The 19407-nt window shown below is 42.7% G+C and overlaps 1 protein-coding gene and 1 long non-coding RNA gene across 8 annotated transcripts in view; one reads left to right on the top strand and one right to left on the bottom strand.

The window, feature by feature from the left end:
- The window catches only part of PIP4K2A (phosphatidylinositol-5-phosphate 4-kinase type 2 alpha), a 186099-nt gene that overhangs the window by 135262 nt on the left and 31430 nt on the right, over positions 1-19407 (bottom strand). The window contains exon 1 of one of the 4 annotated variants that reach the window (XM_058681715.1): positions 9539-9857. The exons of the other annotated variants lie outside the window; for them this stretch is intronic. The gene's annotated coding sequence lies outside the window, so the exon portion shown is untranslated. Of the gene's footprint in view, positions 1-9538; positions 9858-19407 lie in introns of those variants that run through there. 4 annotated transcript variants of the gene reach the window in all.
- Positions 737-18006, top strand: LOC131483510 (uncharacterized). Of its 4 annotated transcripts, none has more exons than XR_009247750.1 (4): positions 737-931; positions 3720-4168; positions 9111-9285; positions 17761-18006. It is a non-coding gene; the product is annotated as an uncharacterized LOC131483510 (long non-coding RNA). The 4 variants fall into 4 exon arrangements; XR_009247751.1 differs by having other exon boundaries at positions 9245-9285; positions 17761-18004; XR_009247749.1 differs by lacking the exon at positions 9111-9285 and having other exon boundaries at positions 17761-18001.

The raw sequence follows: 19407 nt of genomic DNA, 5'->3' as shown, positions 1-19407 counted from the left end.
CCTTCTCTTCTCAGAGAGAACTCAGCACCACACCCAGACTTTGTCACAAACTATCTCGTCTCCCATTGATTCTCCCAAGGGCCCGCTGATCTTTCCAAAATGCCATGTGCCTTTCCAAAAGTCCCCTCTCTCCCTCCCTTTCTCCCCTAAACTAGGTGTGTGGACCCAAATTCTAACCATTCCTTTGCTACTTATCACTGGGTGCTTATAACTGTGGCTGTGACTGTTAACTGTAACAGCATGTTAATAAGCTTGTGTTTGTTTTTTTCCTGTTAATCTGTCTTTTGTCAGTCTAATTTATAGGGCCTTGGCCAACGAACCCTAGATGGGTGAAGGCAAATGAAAGTTCCGTTTTTCTTCCCGGCAGCGGCCTTGTGCAAGTCTTCAAGACAACGAGCGAGTTCCTTAGCAGTCTTGTGGTGTCGGCACAGCCCCATCTTCAGGGGCAGAAACCGAGATCCAGAGATCTCATTCCTGCAGCCTTGCCCCTGCTCCCCCGTGCAGGGCCGCCTGTGGAGGAGCCCTGGCTCCTCTGAACACACCTGGGTACTAGGACTTTTGCGATTAGGACTTATGCCTCTGGCCTGAAGGCCCCGAGAGTCCCCTGAGCCCCAGGGAGGCCACGCCCCGCTGCGCCCCACCAGGGGTGGTGTGGGTTCCTTCCCTGATGCTGCAAAACCGTCCGTCACACGTGACCATTGTGTTTGCGTGGGTGACCCTCCCACTGAACCGATTCCTTACAGGCAGGAACTGGGTGTTACGCTTTTTTGTTTGTTCGGAACTTAATGCAGGAAAATGCGATCGACGTTTATTAATTAACCACCGCAGTCAAAGGTAGACCTCGGACTAGAACCACGTGTCCTGGGCTCGGCTCCGCAGGTCTAGCTTCCAGACGGGACGGTGTGCAACGTGCAGAAAGGAATTTTGAAAGGTACAAAAATTATTCTAACAGCATTTTAACATACACCAGACGTAACTCCAACACAACCATAACTGCCTTTTCTGTAACTGTAGTGGCTCACAGCCGGCCCATCTGGCAAAAGTTGGGGGTGGGGGGTGGGGAGGGAGGAATCCCGCTATTCACCTGACTATGGATCATTATGTAACAGGGAGACAGAAAGCGCTGTTCCCAACCCAGCCAATAACAAACCAGACCCTCAAGCAGCACGATTGGCAGTCCTGGTAATTTTATCCCAGAGAGAACAATAACAGACACTATTTTTATTCATACCGGTATTTAATCCTTTTTTTTTTTTCCTCAGTAATATACTGGATGGCACTAATTTCTATGGGTTAATTATATATTCCCTCAAACAGAATAGGTTTTTCTGGAGCTTTGTTTTATTGAATTCACGAAGCCCTCCCGGAGGAATATTACAGCCAAATGAAGAGTCGTTCCACCAACTGAAAGATCAACTTATTTTCTGCAGGAATGTGCTGTGCAAGCACGGCCTCTTTACCCCACCCTCTTGGCCATACATGGAACCTTTGCTTTTCATCTGCCACCTAATTATGGTGTCACACCTAGCCCGTGATGCTGGCCACGAAATATTTAACCACAGGGACACAGACCTCCACTTTCCTTAATTTCTTAGACTTAGAGCAACTGGTAGACCCTTGGACGCGGACTTGCACGTGGCAGGTATTGATGACAGACACATTGACTAGTCTTCCCATCTGTTGATACAGATGCTACTTGCGAACAATCCCTTTTGTCTTCGGTCACTTTCTTTTGGTGAACCCTGCCTTCAAAAGCACTATTTCCATGCTTATCAGACACCTCTACTCCTAAGAATCATGCTACAGTGCTCGGAGAGGGAGAGAGAAGACACGTGGGAACAAAAAAAGGGGAGATCATTGGTTTTCACTGACCAAAGTTCGTTCCTTCCACCACCCAAGTATGCACGCAGTATTTATCGCGTACGCACTTTACTCCAGTAGTTTCTAAGCGAGGTGCAGCTCTTTACTCTTGGTCTCAGCTGATGACCCATGAAAAGATCTTCTGAAAATGGAATTTTATAAGTGTACATTCCTTAGAACATTAAAAACATTTATTTGGGCTACTGGGCTACTAACCAGTGTCTTTTTTTTTTTTTTTTTAAATTTTTTAAAATTTGCATCCAAATTAGCATAGAGTGCAACAATGATTTCAGGAGTAGACTCCTTAGTGCCCCTGACCCATTTAGCCCATCCCCCCTCCCACAACCCCTCCCGTAACCCTCAGTTTGTTCTCCATATTTATGAGTTTCTTCTGTTTTGGCCCCCTCCCTGTTTTTATATTATTTTTGCTTCCCTTCCCTTATGTTCATCTGTTTTGTCTCTTAAAATCCTCATATGACTGAAGTCATATGATTTTTGTCTTTCTCTGACTGACTAATTGCACTGAGCATAATACCCTCCAGGTCCATCCACGTAGCTGTAAATGGCAAGATTTCATTCTTTTTGATTGCCGAGTAATACTCCATTGTGCATATACACCACATCTTCTTTATCTATCCATCCATCCATCCATCCATCCATCCAACCATTATTTCCATACTTTGGCTATTGTTCATAGTGCTGCTATAAACATGGGGGTGCATGTGTCCCTTCGAAACAGCGCACCTGTATCCCGTGGATAAATGCCTAGTAGTGCAATTGCTGGGTCATAGGGTAGTTCTATTTTTAGTGTTTTGAGGAACCTCCATACTGTTTTCCAGAGTGGCTGCACCAGCTTGCATTCCCAACCAGTGTCGTTTTATTAAGAAGTTACCAACTATACTTTTCATAGGCAGGTAGAAGGTAGCTAAGGTACCCATTAATCAAAGAGAACTTAATTAATTGCCTTCAGAGAACAGAGCTCAGGGAGGTCATCATTGGTTATGTGACATCTTTCTGGTCCTTCGTTCTTACCATTTACATTGCTTATTGTTCATACAGTATTGATTGGCATATTGATTGAGTATGGGAAAACAACGTTTGTATTAACACAACAGTGGAGAAAAGTAGCAAGCAAATGGGATTCTTCTATTATAGCCACCATTACGAGGTAGTATTATTACCTTTGCCTTAACTCTTACAGCACTGTTGAGAAAAAACAGCAAATAAGAAAGGCCAGTACACAAGGCATTGTAAGTAAGGAAAAGAATCTCCTTAACAAGCAAGATGGTTCCCTTAAATGATCAGTGTGACACATTTCTTATGACACAGGAACTACCAGTCCCCAAGCTGGCTGTCATGTCCACTCCACAGAGTGTTCGGAGGAGAGAAACAAGGCCAGGAAACGTTCAAGCCTCATTAAACCTCGGTCACCATCCTCTCACGCTATTTCTTTTGTATTTCCTGACTTGGAAAAAAGGAAACGGGTTTACACTTTGGTGAAGTAACAGAACCCACTGTACATGATCTATTACTTAAATTCTTTGGGATGCTGGTCAGTATCTCCCAGGTACCATTCACAGGCAAATGAACAAACTATTGCCATCTCACAGCCACCACCCCCGTCCCCCAATGCCATCTCCATGTTCTAGAATGGCAGCTGGCAGTTCGTCTCCTCCTCCTCATGCCTCTCCTCTTTAGGTCTCCTCTTAGCGTTCAACGTAGAGGATTTTTCAAAAGTTATTATCCCGTAATATTATTCCCAGATAACATGTGCTTTCATTTCGCAAAGTTTCTTCTACTTCATAAAAGTCTACCAAGTTCCCCTAAATGGCAAATAAAGACTGCATCCCTTATTTTAGGAACTGGGACCGACAGAACTTTCCATTACTGATGTCTTGATGCCAACCAGCAATGTGACCCTCCAAGACATCAAGTCCTTGTCCATCCTGAGTCAGAATCAACCTGACAACCTGATCACCTCTCAGCTCGCCATCTCGGATCGAGAGGGGTATCCTAAAAATCTGAATGTGACACGAGCAAGTACGTTACAGGTGACGACTCTCTTCATCTGGTACACCACCTCCCTCTACAAGCAACTGTCCAATATGGCAGAACAAGGGTAAAAGATTAAATAGAGGGAATGCCTCGTCTCAAGGATGTGCCGATGAGGGAGCCGTTTTGGAGAGTAGCTCAAAATCCAGCTCCTCATAAGCCCTTCTTGCTGAAGGATCATAGCACAAGAGAGAGCACGAAGGATTCATTTGCTTCAGAACCTCTCCCGAATGCCTGCTGCATTCCGCACACTGTGGTAGGTGCTGAGGGTTTTCAAGAGAAAATTCCCTTGCCTTCGTGGAGCGTCTTAGTGGGAGGAAATAGGCAATGAAAAAAAAATACAGAGAATGTCAGGTGGTACCCAGTGCTACGCGGGGGGGAAAGGCTGAGTTAAGAGGGATGGTAAGTGTTGGGGGGGGGGGGGGGCGCGCTGCTGTTGTGTAAGGGACTCGAGCCAGACTCTGGTAATTCTTAGCAGAGACCTGAAAGTGACCGAGGGACCAAGCAGTTCAGGACCGTTACTACTGTTCGTATGTGTTATAAAGACATAAACCAGAGTTTAAGACTATCTAGCAGAAAGGGTTAGTTTAACACAAACCACACTGCCAATACTAGAAATGGGCGGGGGGGGGGGGGGGGCAAAAACACGTTATTTTATTACAAATTCCTTATACTTTCTTTGATGTTATAGTTAGGCCATTACATTCATTTCTTAAAATTATGTGTATAGATAATTTCTATAATCTCTGAGTTTCACATCAAGATAGTAAAGGTGATTACAACATACATGCTTTGTGAGAGAGGGGTTAGGTCCACCTGGGTTGGGCATTCCTGCCACGGTGTGTGTGCTCACAAGGGAATCGCCTCAGAATCACTACGGGGGAGTCACCGATTCCCGCCCCCCCCCCCCACCAGGGTCCTCCTGGAGGTTCTGTTACCGTAGAGAGTCAGATTGAAACTTACCAGGCAAGTCAAATAATTAAATAACTACAAGTCGTGCAAGTGTTACAAAGGAAAGTCGTGCAAGTGTTACAAAGGAAACAAACAAGCTTATGGAGAGGAGGATGAGGGGTGGGGAAGGGGGAGGTTTTGTGCTTACCAGGGAGGGTTGGGGAAGAATTAAGAGCTCCCGGGAGGGAGATAACTTGCAAACCGTTGGGGAGGATGTGGCTCACACCTCAACTGGGAGCAGCCGCAGGTGACTGGTGGCTGCCATTTGGGCTGAGCAGAACAATGAGACAGAATTGGCTCCGAGATGATAAAACGTTGAAGATGAGTCAGAGGTTCATGGGGGTTCAGTACACTATTCTCTCTGCTCTTGAAATATTTTAAAGTTTCCATTAATAGTAAAAGAAAAACAAAAGCCTTCAAAAGCACCCCTGGTTGACAGTTTCCTACTTGGCCATTTGCTTGGTTAAACTCAAACCAATCAGTAACAGAGCCTAAAACCATCAGATAAATTTTTAAAATAACACTAAGATGGGGGCACCTAGGTGGCTCAGTCGGTTGACTGACTCTCGATTTCAGCTCAGGTCATGATCTCTTGATCCGGGAGATCCAGCCCCATGTCAGGCTCTGTGCTGACAGTGTGGAGCCTGCTTGGGATTCTCTCTCCTCCAACACCGCCCCCCCCCCCCCACCGGCCCCACTCTCTGTCCTTACCCTGCTAGTGTGGTGTGCATGCATGCACGCTCGCTCTCTCTTTCAAAATAAATAAATAAACATTAAAAAAACCCAAAACCCTAAGATATAACTTAGCATCTTAATCAGCCACCAAGACACTAAAGTAGCCCCCTACCAAAGTCTAAATAACAGCAACAATCTGAAGGTTTATTACAAAGAGGCAAGTGTGTTCCAATGAAGAGTCAACATGATAGGCCATTAGGGCTCTAGAGAAAAAGAATCTAAAAATACTAGAACATTCCCTGCCACTCTGGTTCTTCTAAATGAAAAGCTGACCATTTAATTATGTTAGGAGCCAGCACATCAGTTAAAGCCCCAAGCAGTTTCCCTTTCTCGCTCCTTTTAAACCAGTATGAATAAAACGTAACAAAAATTACATTCACTTTTAATTGTTTGACTTTTATTTTTTACATGTCCCTATTCTGTCACAGTGGCCTAAAAATATCAGGTGCATGACTTTTAGCCCTGCCAATCCCCTTTTCAGTAATACATAAGAAATTAAATATGCGTTAACCAGACCTCAGCAAAGAGCCAGCACTGGCTCCCCAGGGGGATCCCATAAGTTTACACCCGACATACCCTGGGTGTGTGTGTATCTTTATGAGGTCCCTAAATTCTGTTTCAGCAACACATGGCCAAAAAACCCCACAAACAATAAATCCAAACGGAAGGCAGGGCTCACTGGCATACTTTTCTTGGTGGCTATTTCCAAACCTTTCTGTATTTCTGTTACTCTGTTGCTGTATGGGAAGCAGTCTTCTCCCACCCTAAAGAAAACAAGCTTTTGAAAAAGCAAAGAATCATGAGGGCAACCCTGCTCTCTGAAATGAATTTACCGTGATGAAAAGTTCGCTTACAGTAGATTCATAATCTTTTTTCCTAATCGGCTGCCGAGAGTATCCATGTTCCAATACAGAACAAATCTCAGCTACTTAGATTTTGAAGAAAGCTGCCCATTCCATCCTAGGCAATGTATTCTGCAGGAACAAAGGCGCCAGAAACAAAATAATAAATGTACAAGGACTTTTGCAGTCTTGTTTGGGGCAAACCCAAAAAACTGGAAATAAGACTTTTTGCCCATCAATAGATAATGGTTGAATACATTCAGGCATATTTATAGCACGGAATATTATGCAGCTATTAAAATGAATGTGCACTATATGTATTGTCCCAAAAGGGTTTACAATTTAAAATGAACAAATAAAAAACCTAGCAGTACTAGCTGTGGAGTAAAATAACGTCTTTACAAATTCTCTAAAAGCTTTGTGATCTTGGTTTAGGTAATTATATGACATCAAAGACAGAAGCAACAACCACAAAAAAAAAAAATAGATAAACTGGCAGACTAGGTCAAAACTGAAAATGTTAATGCTGCAAACAATGCTATCAAGAAAGGGAGAGAAACCCACCAAATGGGAGATGAGATTTGCAAATTACATCTCTCATAACGGTCTTCTATCTGGAAGAGTTTTTACAACTCAATACTAAAGACAAATAACCCAATTTAAAAATGGACAAAATATATTGCTCCAAAAAAAGACACACTTCTTCAAAAAAAGATGCAGGGGCACCCGGGTGGCTCAGCTGGTTAAGTGTCTGACTTCGGCTCAGGTCATGATCTCACGGTTCCTGAGTTCAAGCCACGCCTCGGGCTCTGGGCTGACAGTGTAGAGCCTGCTTGGGATTGTTTCTCTACCTTTCTCTCTCTGCCCCCCTCCACTTGTGTTTTCTTTCTCTCTCTCAAAAATGAGTCATTCTGTAAAAAAAAAAAAAGAGAGAGAGAGAGAGAGAGATGAATGTGGCCAATAAGCACATGAAAAGAGGGTCAACATCATTAGCCATGAGGGAAATGAGAATGAAAACCACAGTGAAATACCACTGCCCTCCACTAGGACAGCTGTAAATCCCGAAGACGTTAGGAAGCATGAGCAAGGACGTAGTGAAACCAGAGACCTGATACATCCGTGCTGATAAGCAAAGGGATACAACTGCTTTGGAAAAATGTCTGGCAAGCCCTTGGCGTGTTAGACAGAGAGTTACCGTAGGACCCAAAGATTTCGCTCCTCGGATACACCCAAGAGAAATGAAAACATATGTCCACACAGCATTATTCACAATAACCCAAAAGGTCTAAACAACCCAAACAGACATCAACTGATGAATGCACAAAGACACCATGGTCCGTCCATACAACAGAATATTACTCAACAATCAACAGGAAGGAAGCGATGCCACATGCTGCAACATAGATGAACCTTGAAAACATTATGCTAAGTGAAAGAAGCCAGTCACAAGCGACCACACGCAAACCGACAGAGGCAGGAAGTAGATTTGTGGTTGCCTAGCGCTGGGGGTAGGGGCTGGAAGGGACGGGAGGTTTGGTCTCTTTTAGAGGGGATGAAAATGTTCTAAAATCAGATTGTGACAACGGTTACAGAAGCCTGTAAGACTACTAAGAAACACTGAATTGTACACTTCAAATGGATTTTACATTGTACATTTGTATTACATGTGAATTACAGCTCAACAAAGCAGTTTTTAAAAAATGGGTTGCTTTTCAGAAGTGCCTGGGTGGCTCAGTCAGTTGGGCGTCCGACTCTTGATTTCAGCTCAAGTCATGATCCCAGAGTTGTGGGATCGAGCCCCACGTGGGGCTCCATGCTGAGCGTACAGCCTGCTTAAGATTCTCTCATTCTCTCTCTCTCTCTCTCCCCCTCTGCTCCTCTCCCCAGTTTGTGCTCTCTCCCTCTCCCCCCTCCCCGCTCCTCCCCCCAGTTTGCTCTCTCCCTCTCTCTCTCTCTCTCTCGCTCTAAAATAAAAATTAAATAAAAAATTAAAAAAAGGTTCGCTTTTTAAAAAATTCTCTAACTAGCAAACCTAAAAATGGAAAATGAGGACCAGGTACTTGGATTTTAATTATGTGAATTTTTTACTGTCCACTTAAATAAGCCACTGTGGTCATTCAAAATCATGCTTGTGAAATATATTTCATGATGGTATAGTATTACAAAACTAAAGCAGAGTACAAAACGATATATATTTATAACTTAACAAGATAAGACTTTATAAAGAAAAGGCTGGAACTAACAATGATCCTCTAGCCTAGATGGTGGAATTGTGAGCAATTTAAACACTGGGCTTTAGAATTTTCTTTATCTAGGAAACCTGGATGGGGCTCAGTTGGGTTAGGGGTCCGACTCTTGGTTTTGGCTCAGGTCATGACATCGCAGCTTCCTGGGATGGAGCCCTGTGTCGGGCTCTGCGCTGACAGCATGGAGCCTGCTTGGGGTTCTCTGTCTCCCTCTCTCTCTGCCCCTCCCCCACTCACGCTGTCTCCCTGTCTCTCTCAAAATAAATAAATGCAAAAAAAAAAAAAACCATAGAATTTCCTTTTTCTAAGTTTTCTCTAATAAGCATGTATTACTTTTCCCTTCCTTCCTTCCTTCCTTCCTTCCTTCCTTCCTTCCTTCCTTCCTTCCTTCCTTCCTTTCTTTCCTTTCCTTTCCTTTCAGCAGGCTCCATGCTCAACATTGGCCTTGGACTCACAACCCGGAGACCAAGAGTTGCACGGTCTACAGACTGAGCCGGCCAGGAGCCCCGAGCATGCACACACTTCTTTAATCATAAAAATAACGACTTGATTTTTCAGATGAACCACATGCACGAGGAAGTCAAGCACGGCACTGCAACGTATGTAACTACAGTTTATTAACGCCCTATATTAACGGATATCTCTTTTTGTTTTTCCTGGTAAAAAGTCCCATACATCTCAAACTGTTTCACCTAGATAATACTGCGTAACAGGATACTCCAAAACTCAGCGGCTTCAAACAACCCCCATCTTATTTGGCTCCCAATTTTACAAGGGTCCAGAATCTGAGTAGGGGCTCAGGCATGAAGTGTTTCCATACAGTCTGAGCTATCCAAGGTGACCCGCTCTTACCTCTGAGTCCCCGGGGTGTCTGTCAGCTGGACTGGGTCTTTCCTTTTCCACCAGGTCCCTTCTCCTAGTCCAGCTCACGCCTCTTTGACTTGGTGGCAGGTTGTTAAGAGGGCCAAACAGAAGCTGCGAGGCTTCTAAAGGCCTGTGTCTTGAAGTCACAAGGCACCGCGTTCATCACATTCTGTTGGTCAAAGTGAGGGCCAGCCCAGATTCCAGGGGAGGAGAAAAATCTCTTGAGCATAAAGGAATCAGAGGAACAGATGGTGAACCCATCTGCAGACAAGGTGTGGGCAGGCCCAGAGGAAAACTATATCCAAAAGAATGAGCCCTTGGCTATTGAGATACATACTTTTTTTTTTTTTTTTTTAATATTCATTTATTTTTGAGAGAGAGACAGAGTGTGAGTTGGGAGAGGCAGAGAGAGAGGGAGACACAGAATCTGAAGCAGGCTCCAGGTTCTGAGCTGTCAGCACAGAGCCCGATGCGGGGCTCGAACTCACAAATGTCATGAGATCGTGACCTGGGCTGAAGTCAGACACTTGACCGACTGAGCCACCCAGGCGCTGAGATAGATACTTAATAGAAACACTTTGTGTTTGGTAAAAGGTTGTGGCTCTGTGGGCTCTATTTTCCCCTGTCTTATAAAGTAAGAGATTCACTCGCCTGAAAAAAATGTTGGCCCTTTCATTTAACAAAAATCAAATGATTCTGTGTTCCAAAACATTACTGTTTTTTAAAAGTCACGGCAAAAAAAGGGAGAACCTTAATTTCAGAAATTAATATTATTTTGCAAGAGCAGGGATATCCAGTAAAAAGTCTAGGCTTTGCAGGCCGTATGGTCTCTGTCACAGCGAGTCAATTCTGTTTGACTAGCACAGAAGGAGCTATAGGCAATACGCAAACAAATGAATATGGCTGTGATCCAATAAAACATTTATGGACACTGAAATCTGAATTTTATATAATTTTCACAAGTAATGATATATTTTTCTTTAAAAAAAATTTTTAACCACTCTTTTGCATGTATACAAAACCCAGTCTTAGCTCAAGGGCCATGTAAAAACAGGCCGTGGGCCAGACTGGGCCCATAGGCCACAGTCAGCTAATCTTTGTGCTACAGTTAATTCAAAAGATACCATACAAATGCCAAAAGGTGAAATACTCCACTGAGCACCTTATACAAACATCCACATATATTTCCTGTATAAAATACTCAACCTTAGTGGGGCGCCTGGGTGGTTCAGTCGGTTGAGTGTCCAACTTCCGTTCAGGTCATGATCTCTCAGTCTGCGGGTTCGAGCCACCCGTCGGGCTCTGTGCTGATGGCTCGGAGCCTGGAGCCTGCTTCCAATTCTGTGTCTCCCTTTCTCTCTGCCCCTTCCCCGCTCACGCTCTGTCTCTGTCTCTCTGTCTCTTAAATATAAATAGAATATTAAAAAAAATAAACACAGATGTTACTACAGGGCCTCTAAAATACTAGGAGGATCTGTTCTCACATTAAACCTGCCTAATTTGTGAATTCCTCCGGACTCAGATACGGCTCCTAGAGTCTCTATTCAGGGACAGGTGACTACAAGCTGACGTTAGCTGGGGTTCACCTACCGTGCTGACCCTTGTTTGGAACGCCTGGGATTCTCACCAGGCGTCTGAAGAGACACAGATGGTCCCATAATCTTTAAATATGCATCATATGCATCTGAAAATTCTGGCATTAACCCAGGGCATGGACAATGTGCAATCACCCACCATGTTACCTGCAGGCCTGTTTTCACACAAGACTGATCTTCTGGACCCTTCTGCGTTTTGCCCTATGAGAGGCCATCTCTCTCTGATGCATGTGCGCACACACACACACACACACACACACATCACACACACACACACACACACACACACACACATACACACACACACACACACACACAAAGGCAAAAGCTAATTTTATGTTACAGCACAGTACAAATGACAATGAGGAAACTTTATATCCGATCAAGTCAATAAACCCTCAGCCACTAACAAGGGGAGCCATGAGATGACACATTGCTCCTTATGATCTCAACTCTTCAAAGTTATGCTTACTACCGCAGCTTCAGGCCTGCCCTTTAACATCTTAATAGGATTCACATTTTACAGGTCTCCTTCAGTACCTACACTTTGCCATCACACTTTACGTCACCAGAGAGACTCGGTCCACAGAACCTACTGATCCTTCTGAGTTTTCTAAACACCAAGCAGGGACAAGAACCCAGGACCTGAGTCGGAGGTGGATTTGCTCCTGACCCTTTAGAGTATCAGCTTAGCCAAGTCACTTTCTTTTTTTTTTTAAGGTTTTTTTTTAAATTTTTTTTTTAATGTTTATTTATTTTTGAGACAGAGAGAGACAGAGCATGAATGGGGGAAGGTCAGAGAGACAGGGAGACACAGAATGTGAAGCAGGCTCCAGGCTCTGAGCTGTCAGCACAGAGCCCAACGTGGGGCTCGAACTCACGGACCATGAGATCATGACCTGAGCTGAAGTCGGAAGCTTAACCAACTGAGCCACCCAGGTGCTCCTAGCCAAGTCACTTTCTCACTCAGAGCTGTTTTCTCGTCTGTCAAATGTGAATAATAACACATGCCCCCTCTCCTCTCGAGTGTTGTGGAAAGGTCAAGTGAATGACAACGGCACAACTGCTTTGTAAACATTAAACTGAAGTTACTTTCTTTTATCAGACACTTTCCCCTCAAGCATTAACAGCTATCTTTTGCTCAGTTCTTCAGGGTCTGATAAAGAAGTCTAAATATGGGCACCTTGACAGGCTCCTTCCATAGAAGCATGTGATACTTGATCTTGGGGTCGTGAGTTCAATCAGGCCCCATGTTAGGTATAGGGCTTACTGAAAAATAAATAAAATAAGATTAGAAAAAAGCAAAGCAAAGCAAAGAAAGGAAGAGAAGAGGAGAGAAACGAAAAGAAAAAAGAAAAGACAAGACAAAGAAGAAGAAGAAGTAGTCTAGGGACACCTGGGTGGCTTGGTCAGTTAAGTGTCCAACTCTTGATTCTGGCTCAGATCATAATCTCACAGTTCTTGGGATTAAACCCTGTGCAGGGCTCTATCCTAATAGTACGGAGCCTGCTTGGGATTCTCTCTCTTCCTCCCTCTCACTCTCTACCCCTCCCCTGCTCCCTCACTCTCTCTCTCTCAGAATAAACAAACATTAAAAAACAAAAAAGAAATCTAAACATTTAGCCTATGTTTTGTTTTGTTGTATTTATTTTGATTTTTTAAAATATTTTTTAATGTTTATTTATTTTTGAGAGAGACAGAGACAGAATGCGAGTGGGTTGGGGCAGAGGGAGAGGGAGGCACAAAATCCGAAACGGGCTCCAGGCTCCGAGCCGTCAGCACAGAGTCCGACGCGGGGCTTAAACTCACGAGCTGTGAGATCATGACCTGAGCCGAAGTCGGACGCTCAACGGACTGAGCCACCCAGGCGCCCCTGTTTTATTTTTAATCATGGCTTCATCTTTCAAGACTGAAGAGTCTTATTTCATTTTAATTTCTCCTCATGGTTTAGTATCTCTTTTCTGACAACAACAATATGAAACTAGAAATTAGTTACAAGAAAAAAACTCAAAAAAACAATAGTAGAAAAAAACCTAGAAAAAACAATGCCACTAAACAACTAATGAAACCACCAAAAAATCCATGACAAAATAAAAAAAATACTTGGAGAAAAATGGAAATGGAAACACACAATATTTCAACATCTTTCGGATTGCAGCAAAAGCAATTCTAAGAGGAAGGTTTGTAACAATGCAGGTCTACCTCAAGAAACAAGACTAATCTCAAATAAACAATCTAACCTTATACCTAAACGAACTAGAAAAAGAAGAACAAAGCCCAAAATTAGTATAAAGAAGGAAATAATAAAGATTAGAGAAGAAAGAAACGAAGTAGAAACTAAAAACAAGAACAAAAAACTAATAGAAGAGATCAATGAGATTAAGAGCTGGTTCTTTGAAAAGATAAACAAAACTGACAAACCTTTAGCCAGATTCATCAAGAAAATGGGAGAACTCACTTAAAATCAGAAATGAAAGAGAAGTTACAACTGAGACCACAGATGTACAAAGGATTAGGAGACTACTGCAAAAAATTATACACCCAACTGGACAATCTAGAAGAAATGGATAAATTCCTAGAAACATACAGTCTTCCAAGACTAAACCAGGAAAAAAATAGAAAATCTGAACAGATCAATTACTAGTATAAATTTTTTTTAGTGTTTATTTATTACTAAAAGAGAGACACAGAGCGTGAGCAGGGGAGGGGTAGAAAGAGGCGGGAGACACAGAATCTGAAGGAGGCTCCAGGCTCTGAGCTGTCAGCACAGAGCCCAACACAGGGCTCAAACTCACTAACTGCAAGATCATGACCTGAGCCGAAGTCGGCCGCTTAACTGACTGAGCCACCCAGGCGCCCCAATCAGTTGCTAGTATAAAATTGAATGAGCAATCAAAAAACTCCCAACAAATAAAACTCCAAGACCAGATGCCTTCACTGGTGAATTCTACCAAACATTTAAATAGTTACCTATCCCAGGGCGCCTGGGTGGCTCAGTCAGTTGAGTGTCTGGCTTCAGCTCAGGTCATGATCTTATGGTTTGTGAGTTCAGGCCCCGGGTCGGGCTCTGTGCTGACAGCTCAGAGCCTGGAGCCTGTTTTGGATTCTGTGTCAACCTCTCTCTCTGCTCCTCCCCCGCACGTGCTCTGTCTCTCTCTCTCTCTCAAAAATAAACATTAAAAAAAAAATTTTTTTTTAAGAGTTACCTATCCTTCTCAAACTATTCCCAAAAAATAAAGAGAAAACAATATTTCCAAATTCATTCTATGCGGCCAGCATTACCCTGATACCAAAACCAACCAAGACACTACAAAATAGGAGAATTACAGGTCAATATCCTTAATGAACATAGATGCAAAAATCCTTAACAAAATATTAGCAAACTGAATTCAACAATACATTAAAAAGATCACTCACCATGATCAAGTAAAATTTATTCCAGGTATGCAAGGATAGTTCAATATTCATAAATCACTGTGATACACCACATTAACAAAAGGAATGATAAAAATCACATGATCATCTCAATAGATGCAGAAAAAACATTTGACGAAATTCAACAGTCACTCATGATAAAAACTCCCAATAAAGTGGGTACAGAGGATAGAGGAATCATATCTTGATACAATAAAGGCCATATATGACAAACCCAGAGCTAACGTTATACTCAGTGGTAAAAAGCTGAAAGCTTTTCCTCTAAGGTCAAGAACAACACAAGGATGTAATGTCCACTCTTGCCACTTTATTCAACACAATACTAGAAGTCCTTGCCATGGCAATCAAGACAAGAAAAAGAAATTAAAAAAAAAATCCAAAATGGTAAGAAAGAAGTAAAACACTTGTTATTTGTAGATGCAATAGTACCATATAGAAAACCTAAAAACTCCACCAAAAAACTACTAGAAATAATAAATAAATTCAGTAAGTTGCAAAATACAAAATTAATATATAGAGATCTGTTGCATTCCTAGACACTAATAATGAACTAGCAGAAAGAGAAATCAAGAAAACAATCCCACTAGCAGTTTTACCTAAAAGAATAAAATACCCAGAAACAGATTTAACCAAGGGAGTGAAAGACCTGTACCCTGAAAACTAGAAGACATTGATGAAAGAAACTGACGATGCCACAAATAAATGGAAAGATATACAATGCTCATAAATGGGAAGAATCAGTATTTTTTAAATGTCCATATTACCCAAAGCAGTCTACAGACTGCAGCCCCTATCAAAATACCGAAAGCATTTTTCACAGAATTGGGACAAAGAACCCTACAATTTGTATCAAACCACAAAAGACCCCGTATAGCCAAGCAATCTTGAGAAACAAGAACAAAACGGAAGGTGTCACAGCCCCACATTTCAAACTATACTATCGTAAGCTACAGTGGTCAAAACAGTATGGTACTGGCACAAAAATAAATACATAAATCAATAGAAAAGGACGGAGAGCCCAGAAATGAACCCATGCTTGTATGGTTAATTAATCTACAACAAAGGAGGGAAGAATACAGGTTGAGAAAAACGCTCTCTTTTATGGGAAAACTGGAGAGCCACACACAATAGAATGGGATTGGATAACTATCTGATACCATACATAAAAATAAACTCAAAATGAATTAAAGACCTAAACGTCAGACCTGAAACCATAAAGCTCCTAGAAGAAAACACAGGCAGTAATCTCTTGCACATTAGTCTTTTTTTTTTTTTCTCTTGCACATTGGTCTTAACGATATTTTTTTGGATCTATCTCCTCGAATAAGGTCAACAAAAAGCAAAAATAATATATTGGGACTACATCAACATAAAAGGCTTTTGCACAATCAAGGAAACAAAAAGGCAACATATGGAATGGGAGAATACGCTTGTAAATAATATATCCAATAAAGTGTTAATATCCAAAATACATAAATAACTCCTACAACTCAACACCCCCCCCAAAAAAAAATCTGATTAAAAAATGGGCAGAGGACCTGAATACGCTTTTTCCAAAGAAGACATACAGATGGCCAACAGACAGACACATGAAAAGATGCTCAACATCACTAATCATCAGGGAGATGCAAATCAAAACCACAATGAGATATCATCTCATACCAGTCAGAACGGCCATCATCAAAAATGCAATAAACAAGAAATGCCGGCATGGATGCTGAGAGAAGGGAACCCCTGAGCGACTGCTGGTGGAAAAGTAATTTGGTGCAGCCTCTGTGGAAAACAGTATGGGCATTCCTCAAAAATTAAAAATAGAATTACTATACGATCTCGTAATTTCACTCTGGGTATTTATGCAAAGAAAATGAAAACACAAATTCAAAAAGATATATTCAGGGGCTCCTGGGTGGCCCAGTTGGTTAAGCGTCTGACTTCGGCTGAGGCCACGATCTCATGGTTCGTGAGTTCGAGCCCCACGTCGGGCTCTGGGCTGACAGCTCGGAGCCTGGATCCTGCTTCGGATTCTGTGTCTCCCTCTCTCTCTGGCCTTCTCCCATTCACACTCTGTCTCTCTGTGTCTCTCAAAAATGAATAAACGTTAAAAAAATTTATAAAAAATAAAAGATATATTCACCTTTACGTTTATTACAGCATTATTTGCAATAGCCAAGAAATGGAAGCAATCTAAGTGTCCACAGACAGATAAACTGATAAAGAAGATGTGGTGTATATATATCCAATGGTATATAAGCCAGCCATAAACAAAGAATGAAATCTTTTGTGACAGAATGAAATTTTGTGACAACATGGATGGACCTTGACGGCATTACACGGAGCGAAATAAGTCAGACGGAGACAGGCAAATACTGTGTGATTTCACTTATATGTGGGATCTAAAAAACAAAGCACGTGAACAAACAAACAAAACCAGAAACAGACTCAAATCCAGAGAACAATCTGATCGCGACCAGAGAGAAGGAGGGGATGGGGATGGGCAAACAGGAAAAGGGGATGAAGAGGTACACTCCCCTAGTTATAAGATAAATAAGTCATGAGGATGAAAAGTACAGCCCAGAGGACCTAGTCAATAATATTGTGATAACACTGTATGGTGACAGATGGTAAGTACACTCACTGTGGTGACCACGGTGTAACGTCTAGAACTGTCAAATCACTACGGTATGCACCTGAAACTAACATGACATTGGATGTCATGTATATACTTCAATTGAAAGTTAAACTTTGTTTTTCTTAAAGTGTACGATCTTGAAATGTTTTCTTTATCCCTGTGCTGGAACTGCCCAGCACTTCCTGGCTGTCATTGGCTACAAAAGGTAGCAGCACATCAGCCCCAGACCCCACTAGAAATAGTCTGAATCATCCTATCCTCAAATACCAACAAGAAGTTTGGAGCCCAGTATCTTTTACGTTTAACACGGACTCTTTTTGTTCTAGATGCATTCCCTTACATTTTCCAATGTAACTCCCCTACTATGGGAGTTTTAGGAGTATGCCAACTCCCGACTCCTGTGGTTTCGGATGCGCGGCCAACCATCTTTCAGTTTATTTTCTCCACTGGTTTGCTGTTTGCAAAGCATTCCATGAATGCTTACGATAAAAATGTACATTTAGGGGCACCTGGGTGGTTCAGTCGGTTGAACGTCCAACTGTTGATTTCAGGTCATGATCCCCGCCAGGGTCGTGGGATCCAGCCCCACACATCACGCTCCTTGCAGAGTGTGGAGCCTGAAGATTCACTCTCTCTCACGGTGCCTGGGTGGCTCAAGCGGTTAAGCATCTGATTCAATTCTGGCTCGGGTCACGGTCTCACAATTTGTGGGATCGAGCCCTGCGTCGGGCTCCTCGCTGATAGCGTGGAGCCTGCTTGGGATTCTCTGTCTCTGCCCCTCCCCCACTAACATGCCCACTCTGTCAAAATAAATACATAAACATTAAAAAAAAAAAAAAAAGATTCTGTCTCCCAACCCTCCCCCCCATGCCCCTCTCCCCTGCTCACACATACTCTCTTCTCTCTCTCTCAAAAAAAAAGTAAACTCAGCCAATCTCAAAGATACTACTAATTGGGGCTTTTTAAATGAAAAACCAGCATCAAAATCTATGGTATCAACAGCCCATCGGCAACAAATATCCTTTGCCCCATTCTTTGATTTTTCTCCTAGCCAGTCCAAAGGAAACTGTCAAAAAACCTTTTAAAGCATCTCTCTCTGTCCCCTCCCAAAAAAGCTTACATGCAATGTGTTTCACCAGTATTCCTTGAACTGCACTTGTGTGTGTCATTGCACTCTTTTACGTACATCTCACATTCACAATAAAACATTATACCCACCGGCTCTCCTTGTCCTCTTACAGGTATTTCCCACCTCAAAACAAAACCCCGTCTTAACGAAACATAATTTATGTTTATCAGAAAACCTGAAGCTCCCTCCCAATATACAGCATCAGCTCAAGCGCCCTGGTATGAAAAAGATGCTTGGTCTACAGGGCACCACAGTCTCCTGATGCGTCACCCATGCAAGCAGAGCCACCTGCTAGAAACCGTCATGATGCCCCACGCATATGGCAGGGTGACCATTTGTGAAGTGCCACTGGGTTCTCTGAAGACTTCTGGGAAAACGCCCAGTCCGTTACTGCTGCTCCCTAGCATTTTGCTGCCCTGCCAAACCATTTCGAGTTGTACGCGGGTGTGTCTTCCCAGCATTCCTTAACGCCCATCCTGCTCAAGGCCGCCCCGCTTCGGCTCCCCGTGCACAGCTGCTTCTCTTCTTGCGTCGTCAGCTATTCTCGGCAAGTGTCCAGACTCGCAAAACAGCGGGTCAGTGAGGATTATCTTCATGCTTGCGGGACAGACGCAAAGAGAGAAACACCATTCCTGGTGACAATCTTGTCATTCAAGGTCAACTATGGCAAAGAGGCCATGTATCTATTTGTAAGAATGCTAAGGTTTACATTTGCCAAAGGATTTTGATTCTCAGAATGGTTCTGCTTTGGGGCGTGTGGGTGGCTCAGTCAGTGGAGCACCCAACTCTTGGTGTCCACTCGGGTCATGACCTCACAGTTCGCGGGTTCGAATTGTGCATTGGGCTCCATGATGAAAGTGTGGGGCCTGCTTGAGATTCTCTCTCTCCCTTTCTCTCTGCCCCTTCCTCACGCGTGCGTATGTTCTCTCTCACTCTCTCTCAAAATAAATAATAAACTTTAAAAAAAAGAAACCTTTAAAACAACGGTTCTGCTTTGAGTGCTTAAAATTATGGAATGAAATTATAATGTATAATTATATAGCATGAGAGCTCCTACGCATATAATTTT

This window comes from Neofelis nebulosa, chromosome 8 (assembly GCF_028018385.1).
Source record: "Neofelis nebulosa isolate mNeoNeb1 chromosome 8, mNeoNeb1.pri, whole genome shotgun sequence".
NCBI lineage: Eukaryota > Metazoa > Chordata > Mammalia > Carnivora > Felidae > Neofelis > Neofelis nebulosa.
Note: the sequence above shows the minus strand (reverse complement) of the source record. Positions and strands in the feature narration are given on the sequence as shown.